The sequence below is a fragment of the Cynocephalus volans genome, chromosome 10 (genome assembly GCF_027409185.1).
Source record: "Cynocephalus volans isolate mCynVol1 chromosome 10, mCynVol1.pri, whole genome shotgun sequence".
NCBI lineage: Eukaryota > Metazoa > Chordata > Mammalia > Dermoptera > Cynocephalidae > Cynocephalus > Cynocephalus volans.
The window spans coordinates 2,821,620-2,838,139 of NC_084469.1; the positions used below are offsets into that span (position 1 = coordinate 2,821,620).

The 16,520-nt window shown below is 46.9% G+C and overlaps 1 pseudogene; it reads left to right on the plus strand.

Moving 5' to 3' along the window:
* The first annotated feature begins 3,961 nt into the window (after positions 1 to 3,961).
* Positions 3,962 to 14,842, plus strand: LOC134389657 (keratin, type I cuticular Ha8-like; annotated as a pseudogene).
* Positions 14,843 to 16,520: the final 1,678 nt, after the last annotated feature.

Here is a 16,520-nt window from a genome sequence, read left to right on the forward strand (position 1 = left end):
GAGAAATTTTTACAGGTAGCAGGGATCCTCCCTGTGTGGGATTAGGAAAGAAAGGATGTGCTTTTCAAAGACCGACTTTCCCCAAGGTCATTAAAGAGTCTGGATCTTGCCCCTGCCACTCTCCTACCTAGAACAAGGCCTTTCTTTTGGGGGTGGGACTGATGTCCTTCAAGGACAGAACTGCCATTCAGGGGAGTCTGGCCAGAGGGCCACAACTTCCTGAGAGAAAGACTCAGGAGTCAGGCATAGTGTCTGGGAGACAGGGTGGTTGGGGAACTCTGAACTCCGAATTGCACTGAATGAATCTTTTTCTCCCCTCTGTATAAGGCAAAATTTTACAATATGATCCAAAAAGAATATGCCTCTTCTAGGCTACACTCCCCCAAATCATTAATCATAAAATAATTCTCTTTTTGTGTTTTGTAAATTTTAACACTTGAACGCAATAATCTTAATTTGGTTCAACAAAAAGTTCTCAAGATCATTTGATGTCTTATTTTTTAAAAATAATTGGCCAAAATAAATTTATCTTTAAATAGTAGTCTGGCTTAGACGTAACATGTAAACAATATCACAAAGGAGCATTTTGGCAAAATGGAAAAGATTAGTGACTTTGGCTTCAGAAAACCTGAGCTAGAATCCCAATTCTGCCATTCACATGCTGCGTGACTCTGTCAGATTTCCTTTTTTTTTTTTTTTTAAAGATGACTGGTAAGGAGATCTTAACCCTTGACTTGGTGTTATCAGCACCATGCTCTTCCAAGTGAGCCATGGGCCAGCCCCTAGATTTCTTAATGTCTACATATCTCAGCCTCCTTTTCCTGTTTTAAAATTTTACCTCCTTCCCAGTTGTTGGTTATAATGCACGTAAAAATGCCTGTCATGATGCCCAGCATTTTGTAAGTGCTTGATAACTGTTGGTTAAATACATCTGCTTTGGCAACAAATTCCCCTCTCTTTTGATTTTCCTCAATGACAATGGCAGCTGAGTCACTTTTCAGAGGCATTCTGCAGCCCAACTTTCAGAAATTACAGCAGCATCAGCAGTAGTGGCAGCAGCAACACATGGCAGCTTTGTTTTACTCCAAGAACATCTGGATGAACTTCCAGTCTTGGTGTAAATGCCCTGGTAGAGTGGAGGCCCTAGTGTCTGAGGCCTAGTGTCCAGTTCTGGAGTCCATCTGGGTGCTTCCTGGGTGACCTCCCTCTGCCCCAGCCCTCTGACTCCAGAGCAGATGGAAGGTCTCCCAAGGGCTCTGAGGGATCCCATTTTGAGGCTTCCTTCATTGTGCTGTGCAGAGCAGGGGGTGGCAAACTACAGCTCACAGGTCAAACACGGCTGCTGCCTGTTTTGGTAGTTTCATTGGAACATAGCCACACCCACTTGCCTCCAAGTTGTCTGTTTGCTTTGTGCTGCAATGGCAGCACTGAATAGATGCAGTGCAAAGAGACTGCACGGTCTGCAAAACCTGAAGTATTTACTACCTCGCTCTTTAACAGAAAAGGTTTGTCCATCTTGGTGCGGAGGAAACAGATGGTGCTGGGAGCCCTGGGTCCCAGTCTGGTCTCTGTTGCTGACTTGCTCCACACCCCTGAGGAATTCACAGACCCTCTCTGGTCTCTGAAGCACAAAGAGTTGAATTAGTTCTTTAAGTTTCCTTCTAGTTCTAATAACTCAGGACCCCTTGCTCTATTGCTCAGTCTTTCTAGAGATTCCTACTCTGAGAACAGAGGCCCTATGCTCAGGAAACTCTACCCTTTATGTACAGAGGGCCAGTGGAGAGGACTTCAAGCCAATGCCACTCCGAGAGACATACCAGATGGTCACTCAGAGAGTGGAGCTTAACTTCTTGGTGGGGTATCCCTTAAAGGGATAACATGGAACATTTCTTTTAGAAACAGAAGGCAGTAATAAGCAGTCCAAAGGCAATTACCCCTTTGTTTTATGAGGCAGGAAACTGCTTATGTGCACTGAACAGCTGCTAATGGGGTGTTCTGATGGCAGAAGAGATGACGATTCACGAGCAAAGCTTGTGTACTGCACCTGCTCCTATGGTGGGTGAATGACAGCTCTGGGCAAGGAAACACTCTCACACTTGGGCACTTGGCCCTTGTAACCAATCTGCAACTCAACTTTTCTAGGACCATGGCTTCTAGCAGTAGCAGAAATCCTTGCTCCTCAAGCTCTGTGGAGAGCTGTGTGAAGGCTTCTCACTGCAGGCAGGCTGTGGCAGGCAGGTGCCTCAGAAGCTCTGTACCCAGTGTCTGCCTAGCCCCCCAGCACCAGGACTGGGGCTCACCTGAGAGTAGCCAATCTAGTGTTTTTCTCTTCAGAGCCTGTGGTTCATGGCCAGTCCAGTCTGGTCTTTCCAGCAGTCACCACATCTGTCCTCTGCAAGGGACCGTTAATATCCCTTCCAACATAGGCTATGTGGCCTGAACATCCTCAACAGCAGTGCAAAGGAGATCGTGCAGTTCCTAAGTCACCAACTGGCCAACCACCTGCAGAAAGTGCAGCAGCTGGAGCAGGAGAATGAGGAGCTGAGGGCTGAGATCCAGCAGTGGAGCAAATGCCAGTTCCCCAACATCCGCTCTAATTACTGCTCACACTTCGGGACCAGGAAAGGGCTTCAGCAAAAGATAAGGTGAGGCCTGGGGCTCTGGCATCAATGGAGGGAAAGAGAGGAGTATGCATCGGTGGCAGGAGAACTGGAGGGGCTCCCTGGGGGATGGCATTCCGTAAGCATTCACATGGTGATGAATTGCAGATGCCAGAAGCAAACTGTGGTGTCAGGGGCCCAACTGCTTGGTCCTACATCCAGTTACATTCAATAAGCACCACGGCTGATGACTGTAGCGAGAGGACTCTGATCGGGATATGCATTTATTTCATCACCGTGCAGATCCTGCCTTATTTCAGGGCATGCTACTGCTCATCCACTAGTTTCTGAGTAGCAGCGGTGGGTGATCTCCGTGCTGGGCGCCGTGGAGCAGACGCTGCCTGCAGAGTGAAGCCTCAGCTCACGAGCCTGCGTTCCCGGCTGCCACGTTATGACCCTCACTTCTTTTTGTAGCCCACTTCCCTCTAGTCTTTTTTGAACATCCTTTGCTTCTTCAAACTGCTTTGTCACCCCCAAGATGTTTGTCCATATGTGTAATCTTCTCTTTCTCATCTTTGCATGTTCAAGTTCTACTGGGCTTCAAAAGCCAGGTGGGATTCCCCCTTCCGGGAAGCGTTTGTAGAGGCTAACCCCACTGGGACATGTCTCAGCTTCCTGTGAACAACCCAAGCCCTTGTTCGAACACCTGTTATGGCATTTTCATCTTTTTATTCTGTACAAGATGGTGAGAAGGATGAAATACTTAGCTGTGGGTTGTTCTTTGGGCTTGCCAATGTCTCGGGGGTCTTGGTCTTACTGAAAAGATTGAGGGCAGGATCCATGATTTCCAACCTGCTTCTCCCTTTCTTTGGTGTCACAGAAGGACCGTCTGCAGAACTGCCTGTGTGGAGCTGAGGCCTGCCATGGCAATGAGCTGGCCCAGATGCAGAGCCCCGTCAGCAGCATGGAGGAGCTGCTGGCCAAGATCCAGGCCGACCTGGAGCCGCAGAACCAAGGAGGACCAGGTGCTGCTGGACACCGAGGCCCAGCTGGAGGATGAGATCAGCACGTCCCAGACCCTGCTGGGGAACGAGGACGGCCAATACGGGTGATGCCCAGGAGGGTCTTCATTTACCAGCACTGGTGTTTGCAGGATCTCTGGATAGAAGGACAAGGGACTGATGTGCGTGTAAGCACTGGCCTCCATCGAGCACCTGCCCAGGGCGGTTTTGCTCCTTCCCTCTCTGCCACGGGGTGCTCAGCTATTCCAGCGGAGACGTGGCTTTTGCTCCCTCAGGGTGCCTGACTGTTGTCCCTGTGCCTGACCCTTAATTGTGGTTCTTTACCTTCAGCCAGTGACCATGGACCAGGAACAGGGTGAGGGGCAAAGAGGAGTGTATATGACTGGAGCATCTGTGATGTGCTGGGTACTTTGCATTCTTCCTTGAATTCCTACTTAAACATTGTTTTTTAAAGATAGAAATGTCACTTTTCTTTAATTAAAAAAAAATATTAAATCTGACTTGACTTCCCTGTGCTTCCATCAGCCCCAGCCAGTTTTGGGTTGTGCCATAGCTGAAGGAGTATATGTGGTCCCTGGGAAGTGGTGCCCCAGGTGGTCCCATTTTATAGCTGAGGAAACTGAGGCTCAGAGAATGATGGCCCTATGTATTCATGCTGCAGAACATTATTTGGAGTGTTGCATGTGGTGAGGTTGCCTAAGTGTGCTACAGAAAACCTGGTTCTCTCTAATGAGGCTGTTTTCTCCCTCCCCGTGGATTTCAGGCACTCTTGGGCTTTCTGTAGTACCGGGAATACCGCCATGACCATTGCTGCTGCAAACTTGGGAGCAATGTTTGTTTGCTGAATGTTTTCTTTGTGTCACTCAGGGTTAACTGCCCCCTGCATATGTTATTTCTTCTAAACCTCATGATAATCTGTGAGGTTGACATTACTTTGCCTGTTGTTTCAGATGAGAATATGGGGCTCAGAGAACCTAATTAATTTGCTCCCAGTCAGAGAGCTAGTAATGGTGGAGGGACAGAAATCTAGGTTGGGTCTGCCGATGGACCACCTCTACATGTATCTGTGCCATGGTGTGTGCCACTGCCCGAGGCCACACGTAGGGGTGCTTGTGTGACATGAACCCCTCAAGCCCCATGTAGCCTCTCCTTCTTGAGCCTAACCTCTGTGTCCTCCAGAGGCTGCGGGGCAGCTGTGGATCCACCCAGCACATGAGGTCAGTGGGAACCCTCTTGTCACTGCAGGTGAGGAGGGGGCAGGAAACAAGACTCACCTGTGGCTGAGGTCCACCTTACATACAGCGGCTCATCGTCGAGGCTGGGCAGTCCTGTGGCTCTGCAGCTTCTCATGACTCCAGCCTGTGTTTTGATTTTCGGGGAGTTTTCTCAGTGGGGCCATTTTCCTTTAGCACTTGGGAGACTGCATCTTTCTTATGGTTCCTGGTCAAAAAATTAAACAAAATTGCATATTGAGTGCGAGTCTACTGGTGTCATTTTATTTCACTGTATTACACTGAGTATCTGGTCCAGTGTTTTTTTTTTTTTTTTTTTAATTTTTTAAAATAAATTTTATTGTGTATATTTAAGGTACACAACATGATGTTATGAGATACATATATATAGTGAAATGGTTACTATAGTGAAACAAATGAACGCATCTATGATACCACAGGGATACCCATTTTTTTTTGTCCCTTGGCAAGAGCAGCTATAATCTACTCATTTAGCCAAAATTCTGAATACAATACACTACTATTAACTATAGTCCTCATGTTGTACATTAGATCTTTAGACTTGTTCATCCTACATAACTGCTGCTTTGTAACTTTTGACAGGTTTGGTGTTTTTAAAATTATGGCTGTGGCTCGTTTGGCTGTAAAGTCATTTTAATGGGTTTTGATCAGCATGAGAAAGAGAAAGAGAGAGAGAGTTATAGATGGAAATGAAACAGAATAGAAAATAGAAAAGAGAAGCATTTTTATGTGAAACTTGGGTCTTAGCATGTATGTGTGTCTTGGGTTGCAATGTACACAGTAATTCTAGCTTAGCTTGTGTTTGGTTTCACAAGAGTTCAAACACACGGTCCGTTCCAGAGCTTCCATTTTCAGATGGGGAACTGGGCACAGAGAGCAAGCTGACTTGAGTGGGGCCATACAGCTCCTGGGTGGCCACACTGGGTGTAGAGCCTGTGTAGATAAACCTGCTACTTTAATGAGAACAAAGCCCTAATCCTACCTTGTTAGCCCTAGAAGGACACTCTTGGTGGAGAGACGGGTCCAAATAATTCATTCCTGCTTGCCTGGGCCACCTGCCCTTGGGGACTGCCATTAAGCCCCATGGCTAGGACTGGGGAGTCATCTCTCACTCTAATACTGGTCAAGGATGGACGAAGGACCCCAGATTCTCTGTTGCTGGGTGGAGGGTGGGTACTTCAGAGCAGACTCAGCTCCCGGTTAAGAACTAACAAAGTGGGGAGGTCTATGGATCATGAGTCTAGTTGATTTGGCTTGTAGTCTGTTTGTGAGGCACACAGACCTGCCCTAATCTTACGGTTCTAGGAGGAAAATGATCTTGTCTGAGAGTCTATACTTCTAGCTCCCATTTTCCTCTGCATGCTGGGCACCATACCTAGACCCTGTGTTCCTGGGAGCCCCATCTCAGAAGCTAGACACCTGGGCATCTAGACCAAGGAGGAGTTGAGCCCTTGATGTGCTTCTTTCCTTTCTGAGAATGCCTGTCCTCTGCAGGTGATTGACATGTTAGATGATTCCCCACATACCACAGGGGGGTGGCTCCACCCTCACAGACCCCAACCACACATCAGAATTCAGCAAGATAATCCTGGCATTCATATGAAAGATACACAAATAGCAGTGAGAGGGTCAATCCTGGCAGAGCCCCAGTGTCTGGACTCCCATCCAGACCTCCATGGGTATGGGGAAGACCTTGTAAGCAAATGTATTACTAATTATGCTGTGATGTGTATGAATATTTATAATAAATGAGATAAATAAACACTACACAAAGATAAGACAAAAGAGTTGTGAGAAAACCTGATTTTCAGACTTTTTTGGATTTCAGAATTACAGATAAATTCTTGCAGCCTCATACTGTTCTTTATTAAAAGTAGTTTCATTAGCAACTGATGACTCTGCTTTCTGGGATGTGAATCTTCCCAAGTAATTTGCAGGGCAGATTTTATAATCCTTATTTCCAGCAAGAGAAAATAAAAGCTCTTGGCTTAAAAGAACAAGTAAAGCCAGAATCTGCACTTCTGACTTCAAAGAGCTGCTTTTCACTATTGCCACGTTTCCCGTTCTTTCTTCTCTTGTTTTTCTATGGCACTGCTTCTCAATCTTGTCTGCACATCGGAACCATCTGGAGAGCTTTAAAAAATACTGTTGTCTGAGTCCCACCCCCAGGGATTCTGATGTCATTGCTCTGGGTGTGGCCTGGGCATCAGAACTTCTAAAAGCTCCCCAGGGGATTCCAATGTGCAGTGTACCCTGTATCCAGGCTCTGTGCTGGGCTCTGGGGATACGGAGATGAATGAGAAAAAAGCACCAAGACAATCTGTCTGACCTTTAGGAGCCCTCAGATCGGTGGTGGGGAGGATAGAGCCAGTTTCCAAGAGTGGGGGGATCCTGCCAGCAGAGGGAGAGCTATTTGCCCGGGAAGCCAGAGAAGGCTTTGCAGAGAGTGAGACTGAGCCCACAGAGCTCACCTGTCTGTGATAGATACTGGCGACCAAGGTATTCAGACTCAAGATATTCAATAATCATGGGTTTGTAATGAGCAAAATAAAGCAGAGTTTTCAGTATTTTCTAGTTTCCCAGCATGAGGATCTTCGAACTATGCCAAAGATCCATTTTTACTTTGGCTGAAATAGTTTTATACTTTCCTCCCTTCTTAGAGTCCTTATTATCAAGGATTTTCCAACTCTTCCAATCTGTCTTCTGGAGTCTCTGCCCCTAGCTATCTCCCACCAAGGCAGGGTGACCTCATGAGACTCCTCCCCCAGTGGATGGATTGCAGAGAAGCCCAGAACAGCAGATGATGCACCAGAAGCAAGTCTGAGGCTCACGGGCACCACCCCGGTTGCCGTGGCTGTGTGCAGAAAGGAGAGCTCATGACTGCACTAGTTCACACCCCCATTAAGAGGATGTGATGGGACCAGTTTCCCCACATTGTGTCATCACCGCATGCTATTATCCAACTGGAAAATATCTGGTAAGGAGAAAACAACATGGAATTATTCTTTTAGTTTATATTTCTTAATAATAAATGAACATACCTTCATAGAGAGGTAAAATCCTACATAATTTGAACAAAAAAAGGGCCTTTTCCATTCATCAAAGCTTCAAGAGTTAGATGCCTAGAATAATAAATTGATATACTCTCTCTGTTCTCTCAAAAGTATTCATAGTTTCATTGACATGATTTTTGGGGGGCACCATTTCCTAACACCTAGGAGACAAGGCAGTACTAGGCTTTACACACAGTAGTTATTATATATCTTTGCATTCACTGCAATGCGTGATGGTTGGTGTTCCCACACAGAGCAATTCCCTGGACGCCCCAGGCATCTTTCTGCAGGATCCACAATGTAGAAAAGGTAAACTGTGGGTAGGCACAATTTCCAGGTGGTAGCCTACATCTCCACAGCTTCTTCTCCCACTGATTGAGATACACCTTCCTCTTCCACTGGTTTCAAACACCCAACACTGTGTTTGAAAATGGCATCCCAAGGCCACAGCTCCCCAGCTCCATCTGCAGTGGACTTCATGCCTCCAGAGATCAGTATGACTAAAGTCAGGATCCAAGCAAAGAATGTTGCACACACAGGTGAATGAAACAGTTCTGCAGGCTCCACCTCTCATTCCCCATCTTCACCTCTTCTTGTCTCTGAACCAGGGTTATATTTGGTCACCAGGGGCCATGGGAACTCTTTTTAAAGGATTGGGAAGGAAGGCAGTCTAAAGACCACAACCCCATATTCACCTCCTTTGAGAAAAATGCAAATCAATGGAACTAAGCAACTTTACAAAGAGACGTGTAACACCAGTGTCATTATGCAAAATAGCACACTCAGTAGGATCCTCAGCCAGGACCACGAGGCCAAGATTTAGCAGAGAGGTGCGTCACCCTTCACCAGCAATGTCAAAGAGTAAGAAGCATCATGTATTGTGATTGGAAGAAATCATGGTTTTTAGCCCATAGAATAAATCCTGACGGAGAATAAGGTCGAAAGATGGATTCCACTTAGCAAATCAAAGGAGATGACTTTAAAAGTCCAGTTCTCTGGTTTATAGGGAAGCCTGTTGCTATGTGATGAGGTGGACGAGAGTGTCAAAGGGGTGTTTGGAGATGTAACATATGTAGAGGCCTCTGCAGAGTGGGATAACCTGGCCTGGTGACATCTGCTAATGATGGTGTTGGTAAAGGATTATTCATTGCTGAGTTCTGAGTAACCCTTGGGTCAGAGGTAACCACTACTTACCTTTCCTGGAAAACCCAATCTGGACAGAATTTGAGCATTCTGCATTTCTTTTCAAAAGAACTCCAATTGTCTGTTTCACATACGCATATCTGGTCTTGATAGAGATATGTGCTCAACTTTTGTTCAATGCTCAGAGCACCAGCAAATATGAGGGCACTTCAAAAAGTCTGTGTTCATTTTCTCAAACATGTAGTTGTAACAACTTTGGGAGTCTTGTTCCACATTAGGCTTTTCTTTTCTGGGGTATATCTATCTACTGTTACAAATTTTGAGAGAAAACTTTTGGGATTTCACCGGTCAGCTGTCTTGGATCCCCCTATACCAAAAGCTATCAGGATGTGGGATGCATGGTATAACCATCTTGGAGATAGGGCCTTTTCCTGGGCACCTCTCTACTTAGCCCTTGCAGCACCCCTACCCGATTGCTTTGGTACCCCAACACGTATTTTCTGGGACACAAAGAAGATAGTATAGAATGTCATATTTTTGTTTGGTATCTTAATTTCAACTTCTCGCCCAGTTTCTAGGCCTTTTAATCCTTCTTAGTTCTAGCAATGACACAATTGTTCTCCTTTGAGGTGGGGGACATGAGGGTGGCCAAAGAGAAAAAAGGGAAGACAAAAAGAGCAGACTCTGGAGTCAGAAGAATCTGATACTGAGAACAGGCTTTGCTCTTTTGTGCCCTCTTCATAATGGGGTTTATCTTAGAAAAATGACTGGTCCTCAATGGTTTGTTCATTTATTTCTTTTGTAAAATTAAGGTAAGAATATCCACCTCCCAGGTTGGAACGGCAGTAAAGATTAATCAATATTGTAGGTCAGTCCCCTAGCACATATGGTGCGGGCTCAATAGCTGACCGTAGAATCAAGGGAGCAAGGCACAGAGAGGCTCGACAGAGACTTTGATCACTCAATGTCCTTTGACTTTCATGGCCAAGTTCTTATTTGGGATTCAGAAACATTGTTTATTTTTGTTTGTTTTGGCTTCTTGAATTCACCCTTCTTGGTCCAGATAAGCCATGGTTTTCAGGGTCACCCTCATACTGATGAACTTCCAGACACCCTGTCCAAGACATCCATGTCTCCCAAGCTACCGTTGTTCCCTCGTGGCAGGAACTGTATCCTGCTTAACCAACTGAGTGCCAGGTGTGTAGCACAGTGCCTGCCATGTAGGATGCTGCCAGGAGATGCATGTGGAGTGAATGGATTTATCTAAGTTTTATTGCTCCAAATGAGTCTGAAAGGCAAAAAACTAAATAGAGAAGAAATGTAGAGCTTCTTTGTAACTAGGTACTATGACATCTGCTAATGCCAAGACTCCTTTTCTTCCCTACATAGGGAAGGCTGGTTGAGACTTAACCCAGGAGAGCACTACTGTTGTCAGGGGGGTTTGCTCCTCTTGCTATGCCATTGACCGACAGGAATATTCATGACTTCACTGTGGGCACATCAGTAAAAAAGCCAACACCCAGTCTAGGTACAAGCATCTGATGGCTAAAAAAGCTTTTCTTTGAAAAAGAATAACAAACTTCTCACCTCACACCAACAGTCAACCTGATATCAAAGAGCCAAGAGGAACCTCAGATTCATCAACATTCCTTGAATGAGGTGGGGAACTTTTAATGGCAAACTCGATAGCTGAGTAACAGGATAATGGTGCCACAACAGGCAGAGAAGGCAGAGAGGTCAAAGTGCTTGAGCCAACACCCACCTGGGATGGGTTTTCTGAATCAGTGGCATGGCCTTCCCACCTGATCTGAAACTCTCTGCATGCAGCCTAATCCCAGCACTATGACTTCCTCCTAGATCAGCTCATGCTACCCTCTGTGCAGCACCAAGATTCCTGGATAAAGAAATGCCTCCATCTGCTTCACTGATGTTGGCCGAGGCCAAGGTGACCTCCCTGTGCCTCTCACCCACTCTGGTACATGCCAGCCTGAGTCCATATGGGGTCAACTTCTCTGGGCCAACCCAGCCTCTGTCTGCCCCATGGCTGCCACAGTGCTTGTCCTTTGCCAGGGACCTGTGACATTCCCAGCAACATTGGAATCTGTGGGACTTAGGGTGAAGGTACCCTGAATGGGCATGAGAAGGAGACCATGCAGTTCCTGAATGACTGCCTGAACTGGAGAAGGTGTGCCAGCTGGAGTGGGGCAATGTGGAGCTGGAGAGCCGCATCCAAGAGTGGAGCAAATACCACGTGTCCAGCGTGTGCCTACTTCCGCACCATCGAGGATCTCCAGCAGAAGGTGAGGTTTGGAATAGCTTAGGGTATTCTGGGTCTGGGGAAGGCAGAAGGGCATGGCAGGCAAAAATCCACTTAAGACCCAAAGAGCTTTGAGTTCTTGGAATCTCTTGAGACATCAGTGAGGACAACACACATAGAGCTGGAGCCCAGGGTCCGATGTTTTGTGTGTGAGCTGTCTTCTTGGTTTTCCTCTGATCCTGTGAAGTGAGGCTGAGAATTCCAGGCTGGTTACACAAATTGCCAATGTCAAGCTGGCTGCCGCTGACTTCGGAATCAAGTAGGTAAGGCTGGAAGAAGGCCCAGAGTGAGTTCTCTCTTCTGCTCTGTTTCCAAGTGCCCGTCACAGTACTTGGCCCATAGTAGGGGTTCAAATATCGCTTTTGACTTGAAGAATGAATGAATTGATGAATGTGTCCACTTCCTTCCTCTCCAGAACTTAATTTAGTCTTTTACTAGAAATTGTCATTATATAGAATGGAAGAGAAGAAAAGCATTCAGACAAAAAGAGGAGGTATGATCTAGATTATCTTGTAGAAGATAGACTTCTATTTTACTATTGTTATATTACTATTATCTTATAGATGATATAGCCTTATCTTCTACTTCTTCTGTATATTTTCTATATCCAGAAGATAAGGGGATTTGGTTTGTAACCAGAAGCAAAATTGAGTCATTACAAGGATGAACTGTCAGTGCACGAGTCGTTGACAGGTTCACCAACCCTCGGCCACATCCATATGTGGGGAGAATGCCCTTGGAGCTCCTTGGCATCAAAGTTGTAACTGAATAAATGAGGAAGGCAGAAAAGCAATGGAAAATAATTAACACAAGGGGTAAAGCAGCACACTGAAGGGCCAGGGCTTACTTTTAGCCATTCTTTTTTCTGACTGAAGGACTCCTATCAGGGCAGAAAGAATACTGCATTTGAAGTCAGAACACTTAGCCAAGGAGTCTTGACTAAGTCTTGCTATTAACCAGGCATATAATTCTGGACACCCCTCTTATTCTTTCTGAGCCTCAGTTTCCCATGTAATAAATGGGAATAATGATATTCGTCCTGACCTTGACCTTGTAGCTACAGGGTTGAATGTAGTGAGTGCTGATCAGGTGAACAAATGAGAATCTGAGGTGGTGAAGGAGGTGGGAACCAGGGCAGCTAGGAGGGGCTCCTGTTCACGTTCTTGTTGACCCCACATCTCCTGTGATGGAAGGCACGGAAGTGAGCACTCCCTACGCCAGCTGGTGGAGGCGGACGTGTGTAGGATCAGAAGCTCCTGGAGGACCAGAGCCTGGCCAAGGCTAAGCTGGAGGCCCGGCAGGAGTCCTAAAGGAGGAGCAGCTCTGCGTCAAGAGAAACCATGAGCAGGTGTGGCTCCCTGAGCCCAGGCTCATGGGAGAGGGTGCGGGGTAGGTGAGGGGACACATGTCCCGGGCTCTCAGATTAGAGCCTGGGCTCAGTTGGCAGCAGGGCCAAGGGTCAATGTGGGGCTGAGAGTCCAGACTGCCTCTGTGGAATGTGGCAGAGTTGTCTTGTGAATGAGGAGGGTCTCCAGATGGGCTGTTACCATTGGATCCCGGGCAAGACTGTCACATTCGCGTGTGTAGGGGGTTCCCCTCCTACTGCTTGTGAGGGGAGGGGTCCAGGCACATTGTGCTATATCAAAAGTCTTTTCTTATTCAGGGCGTCCGTCCCTTCAGTTCCTGCAGGAAATGGGTACTCTGAGGTACCAGCTGGGGGACAGGCTCTGGATTGAGTTGGACACTAAGCCCACCAGGGACCTGAGCAGGGTGCTGGAGGAGACATGATGCCAGTACGAGGCCATGGTGGAGACCAACCACCAGGATGTGGAGCAGTGGTTCCACACACATGTGAGGGCGGTGCTCCTGGGCAGGGAGGTGATTGTGTCTCTGTGCACCGTGCTTCAGTCTGAGAGCATCAACCTGTCCTGCTCCGAGGAGCTGCGGTGCTGCCAGTTGGAGATCCTGGCGCTGAGATGCACGGTGAACTCCCTGGAGTTAGTGTGGCAAGCCCAGCACGACCTGGGATGTGTCCTCCTTTACCGTCACTGTGCCGCCAGTGCCACAGGTACAACCTTGTTGTGGCATCTCTTTAAAATCTCACTACTCAGTTTCCTTAACATTAAGTCAGAGCTGAGGATCTGGACCCTTTCTACCTGGTGGAGACGTCTTGCTGTTAAGTTCAGTGTGACCCAGAGAAACGCATTGAAAACCAGCACTGGATGAAGTGCTTAGAAAATTCTTTAAAACCCCTTGTGAAACACTTTCTGACAGCATCGCCAATTTGGAGTACAGTTAGTTTAACTGAAACGAAGCAGCTCACAATGTAACTTTCAACTAACATGTTGAAAGTGTCCTTTTAAACCTGCATATGAAAATGAAAACCAGTTCCTATGAAAAGTCAACTCCACTCCCTTTAGAACACAGCGTGGAGGTTCAGGAAGTCATTCGAAGAGACGTTCCTGGATGCCTGCTTTTTGTCAGGTACTGGGGATATTGGCAGGGATGACCATGACACATTTCTTAAGTTAGATTTTTTTTGTGTGTGTGTGGAAAGTCATGGTTGTATTGACAGTGATTTCTCTAGAGCCATGGGATTGTCCTATGACTTCTTGAAATTTGCCCCATGCCTGAGAGTTTGGCTATGGTTTTCACTACTGAATTTGGGGCATCTGGGTCTCTTACTCCATTATTTCCCATTGGAGAAAGACTGTCTGCAGAACTGCCTGTGTGGAGCTGAGGCCCACGGTGGCACTGAGCTGGCCCAGATGCAGAGCCTCATCAGCAATGTGGAGGAGCAGTTGTCCGAGATCCAGGCTGACCTGGAGTGGCAGAACCAGTAATACCAGGTGCTGCTGGATGTCAAGACCTGGCTGGAGGATGAGATCGCCACATACTGGAACCTTCTGGAGAGTGAGGACTGCAAGTATGCATGCTCTAGGCAATTCCTGGCTAAGCCACACACCTGACTGTCAGGTGATTCCTCAGAGATAAATGACGCGCTTGCAAAGGATCTTGTCGTAAATCACAAGCCTTCCTGTGCACCCTTGCTTGGTGACTCATTAACCTCTGCTGGCTTGTGCAGATTGCACTGTTGATAGAATGTTACATAAGAGGTATCCAGGTCCCTGAGCCAAGTCCTCCCTGAGGACTCCTGGATGTAGAAAGACACAGATGAGAGTAGAAGTGGGACTATTCCACAGATTCCTTTGGTCTGTGTGTCCTGTTGGTGGCAGACCTGTCTTTTACCGTTTTAGTCTTCCCCTTGTCCATCAATCAGCAAGACATCTTTTAATTTTATTTCCGGTGTCTAACTCTTCCTTCTCTCTCTCCCTGTAGACTCCCCTGCAATCCCTGTTCTATATCTGCCTCCTGTGCCCTTTCTCCAGGTTGTGCCTCCACAAGCTGCAGACCTCCCTCAGCCAGTGGACCCAGCACTGGGCACCAATTCTGAAGGTCCGAGTTCCAGTGCGGGAGGTTGAAGCTGGTGGCATGGGGTCAGGATTGCCCTACCTTGCTTATTCTTCCTTCCAGAAAGACCAAACTCACCAGAGGCATTTTCACTAAATCCAAGAGTAGCAGATACTTCCAATTAGTGGCTTCCTGTCTGTGCCTTTAAGTTGTGTGTGTGTGTGTGTGTGTGTGTGTGTGTATACATATATAATACATAATACATAAATATATATATGTGTATATATATATATGTGTATATATATATATATTTTTTTTTTTTTTTCAGTGTTCTAATTATCTTCCACTACAGCTATTTTTTGTCCTAATGCCTCTTCTGGGTTCTTTTGGTTCTATTCCAACGTTTCAGAATCTCCTAAAATGTAACTGAACATTAAATTGTCAATAAACCTCCTTCTTATATCAAGTGCTGTCCTGTTGGTGTTGGCTAAATGTGCGGTGTGGCAGAGTCCTGGCCCTCAAGTCCTTAGGTCCTCATGGGCCCTGATATGTCACTGCCAGGAGCTCTCCCTGACATTGGATGTGTATTTACCTTGCCCATGGAGCTTTACAGTCTGCTGAAAGGAAGTGATGCCAGTTGCCAAGCTTGAATTCTTTCAGAACAGCTCAGAACTAACATGTCCCTACCATGTTTTGGCATCTTCGGCTTCTTGGTATGTTGTCCAAGAGCAAAATTCGAGTTCCACTGAGAGTTCCATTCTAGTCAAAGGGAGGTCATGTTGAGAATTGCCTTGGCCAAGCTGCCAAGCTTTTTCTCTCACTCACACTGGCCTCTTTCACGGAGGCACGGAATTCCTGCCCACTGTCTTAGGCATGGAGGTCCAGACTGGGCACTGGGGGACAGTTGTCTTGGTCCAGGCTCACTTCTGGATGAAGTTTTATCTGGAGAGAGGCTGCCACTGCAGTGTGTATTGTCTACACTGCTGTTGCCTTGGATGTGCCGCTGGTGAGGACTGAAGCTGCCATCAAGCACCCTGGGTCCCCGCCTGCCTCTTGGGTATGGCTCTGGTACAGGCCAAGGTGGTTTGCAGCCAGGCACAATGGAAGAGCAGGTGGAGGAGCAGCACCGAGAGCTGCTGCCTTCCACACCATGCTAGTCAATTCCGCATTTGGCAAGTGCCAAGTGTGTCCAGAAGTATGACACTCAGATTTCAGTTCACCTATGCACCCTGGTGCAAAGGCCAATGTGAAGTTGACCCTTCTTCCTGGTAGCCTAGTGTGGCAGAAAGAGAATGTTCTCTAGAATCAGGCAGAGCTGAGTTCAAATCCCACCTTGGTGACACTAGCTGAGTAAAGTTGGCCAGGTTGCTACACTCATTTGAGACCCATTCCTCATTTGTACAAGTAGATCACTGTGTTTCTCTCAAGGTGCTCAGTGGATATTGGTTTATTGTGGCTTCCTGGGAACCAGCAGGGATGCTCTCTTCCTCCTTAGAGGGACAGAGGAGCTAAAGAGGTGGAAGCAGAGCCCACTAGCAGGATCAGTGGCCCTAGACTTCCTGTCGGAGGCCTGGAAGTTTGACCACAGTCCTTGTTCACGTGTAAGCACTCATGAAAACCACCCATGGTTATATGAACTCAGTTTATCGCTTTATAGTGGCCTACCTGAAACCAAAAAGAACATTCTTTGGGCTGTCAGAGGACAAATATGTCCAGTGGGC